This window comes from Octopus bimaculoides, chromosome 1 (assembly GCF_001194135.2).
Source record: "Octopus bimaculoides isolate UCB-OBI-ISO-001 chromosome 1, ASM119413v2, whole genome shotgun sequence".
In the NCBI taxonomy this organism is placed as follows: domain Eukaryota; kingdom Metazoa; phylum Mollusca; class Cephalopoda; order Octopoda; family Octopodidae; genus Octopus; species Octopus bimaculoides.
The window spans coordinates 101274358-101277699 of record NC_068981.1 but is presented as its reverse complement, the minus strand read 5'-3'; positions in this window follow the sequence as shown (position 1 = coordinate 101277699).

The window sequence follows — 3342 nt, the reverse complement described above, 5'->3', positions numbered from 1 at the left end:
TGTGTGTGTGTGTGTGTGTGTGTGTGTGTGTGTGTGTGTACATGTATATATATGTATATTATATTTTACTTCTTATGATAAATGCCTTATATGGAATGTATATCCCTATATTACTTATCTTCATATAGAGACAATGTTTCTTAAACATTTTTCACTTATATTTCAAAATATTCGTTAGCCGCATCAGTTATAGTTCGTACACAACTAAACTCAACCCTACCTAAGCATGTTTTTATATTTCATCTTTCACAATCATTTTATGGATATCCGAATATGTTATATGACACTCACTCCATCTAGTATTCTGTAACAATATAATACTGTTCTGATGTATTCTTTTTGATGCATTCTTTTTTTCGCACTGAGGAGAACGGTAATATGTAATTAATCTAATTATAATTATAATTGATTTAATTTTTAATTATTTCCATGTTTCTTACATGTTAGTATTACCATTCGAAACGATCAGATGCTTTTAACATCTTCTCTTCTCCATCTTGAATCGTTTGTTGAGTTTACATAGGATACGTGTTTTATAAATGCTCATAACATACCTTATATTTGTAACATTTTCATATTTAAGAAAATACTTATAATAGTAAGCTACCAATTTAATATGAAGAATCTTTATTAGAAATCTAACTTTGGAACCCCACAAAGTAAAGGATGAAATAGAACTCAACATTTTCTTATATATATATAATCCAAAAAAAAAAACGGAGAAAAACACAAGAAAAAGACAACAACGCGATCACGTGGTACATGTAAAGTATTAACAGACGCCCAGGGAAGGAATGAAAGGCTGTTTTACGTTTCGAGCAAAGCTCTTCTTCAGAAGCAGGAGACAGAGGAAAGTCCAAGAGAAAAGGAAGACGGAGGAAAAAAACATCGCCAACAATCCACATGTAGTTACATATACTGGTTCGGGAACGAAATTTGCTTAGGGGGTGCAAACCTAGGGCCAATTTTTTTTTACAAATAAGGTCTTATTGTTTTTGTTCTTTGAGAAGAAACCAAACTTCAAGCTACTTTTTACAGATCACTTTTAACGCACGGTTTTCTAAACCTGAGAAAAATAAGCAGGAGTGTAAATTTTGATTATGCACCCTCAAAATATTTTAGGAGGTGCGCTTGCACCACCTGCAGCCCCTGTTCCTCGGGCCCATAAGTTTTAAACACCGATATGCCACTCATCTCAATTCTTTTAGATACAAGAAACACAGTAAATCCACAGCACTCGCCAGTCACACACATCATCTCAAAAATAGAAATATTCTTTACATTTTGTCATGGTCCATAATAGATTCAGGGTTTCCATACCAAAGTCAACGCTTAGCCTGTAAGTTATGCCCATAAGAGGCATTACACATATTAAAACACAACTTGACACGACTAAATAAATATAATGAGGCTCTAAGTACATGCGACCAGCACTTTTTTCAAACCTTCAAGTTTTACCACAAATCTAAATGCAACCTAAATAACCACATAGCATATATCCACAACACCCCTTAGGTAATCCCAACAACCCTACTTAACTTTCTTCCTCTCTGATTCCTACCTATCACACTAACCTATCACATACGTCTATTTAAAGAAATTTGATATCTTTGTACTCTTTCCTCCACTTTAAATTTTACTACTAAAACTACTACTCACTTTGGTATCACCCCACTCATACCTTTTCTCTACCCATCCCTTAATACAGCTCTATCATATCACCCCTACTCATATCTCACACTCATTCACTCCTTACCTTCTCATCTCTTCCTATCCACCTTCTCCCCACTTCTCTCCCATTATCTTGACTACCTCACATTATCTTGACTACCCTTTCTTCACTTTTTCGTTTCCTTTCTCTTTTTTCACTCTTTTCACTTTCTCTCTCTTTTTATTATATTTTTTTCTTTTTGTTTGGTTCTCTCTTTCTTCCTCTCATTTTCTCTTCCTGTCTTCATTTAAACCTATCTCTTCATTCAAATCATACACATCTCCAACCATCTATCCACAAATACTACCAATACATTCTCAAATTTTCATTCACACCACAAAGCCCCTTCGAATGAGCAACACAGAATCCACGGCTCCATATTTAGATATGACTAAAAATGAACTACTATAGGAATTTACATACCATGTACAGGAAACTGTTTTACTACTTCTATACACCACTTTATTCGAATAATGGAACTGCAACTACAATCTTTTATATTTTATATTTCCTTTCATTCTCTTATTTCACACTATATTCGGACCTTTGTGATTTGACGGGCAACATTTTTTTATGTAGTGTTTTGGAACCGAAACACTTTCAAACTTCGTATACTTGTATATTTTGTGGTATAGAACAGATAATAAATTTTGTATTCGAAGTTATTTCACGTTAAAAATTGTCTAATTTCGATAATTTCAACTAATCACTGACGTCTATTCAATTGAAAACAGTAAGTGCTGTAACGGTGTATATGGTATTAACCCCCGTTAGTTCTGACATTTCCGATTAACTAGACTGTTCGTAAACAAAGGGGGAAAAGCCATCAAAATAGGGTTAGGGTTAGGGTTTTAGGGTTAGGGTTGGGGTTAGGGTTAGGGTTAGGGTTAGCGTAATTTATTATATAAACAATATATGCGTATAAATTACGATTAAACCGGATGAAATATACCACAGGGAATAACATTTTTATCACCGGCCAGCACTGACTGTATTTAGCTGAATAGACGTCAGTGATTGGTTGAAATTACAGAAATACGACAACTTTAACATGAAATAACTTGCGATGTACAAAATTTTGTTAAGAAGGTTAAGAGAAGAAGTTGTTTTATATGACACATTCTACCAGTGTCCCAAATTTGAAAGTGTTTCGTTAAGAAAACAAATGTTGCCCGTCAAATCACAAAGATCCCTATATTCCCTATCTCCTCCCTTTCCACAATAATTCCTTATTTCGAACTCAGACATTCACCTCTATTTAAACATCGTCTCTGATGAAGGGATATCCATAATATTCCCAGAAACAGCTGTAAGACTATATCTATATCTTTTCCCTTATAAATGTCCTGAAAACTCCTCACAGCCTTGGTCTTGTTATCTCTTTTGTCTAATATATATATTTACTCTTTTACTTGTTTCAGTCATTTGACTGCGGCCATGCTGGAGCACCGCCTTTAGTCAAGCAAATCGACCCCGGGACTTATTCTTTGTAAGCCTAGTACTTATTCTATCGGTCTCTTTTGCCGAACCGCTAGGTGATGAGGACATAAACATACCAGCATCGTTTGTCAAGCAATGCTAGGGGGACAAACACAGACACACAAACACACACACACACACACACACACACA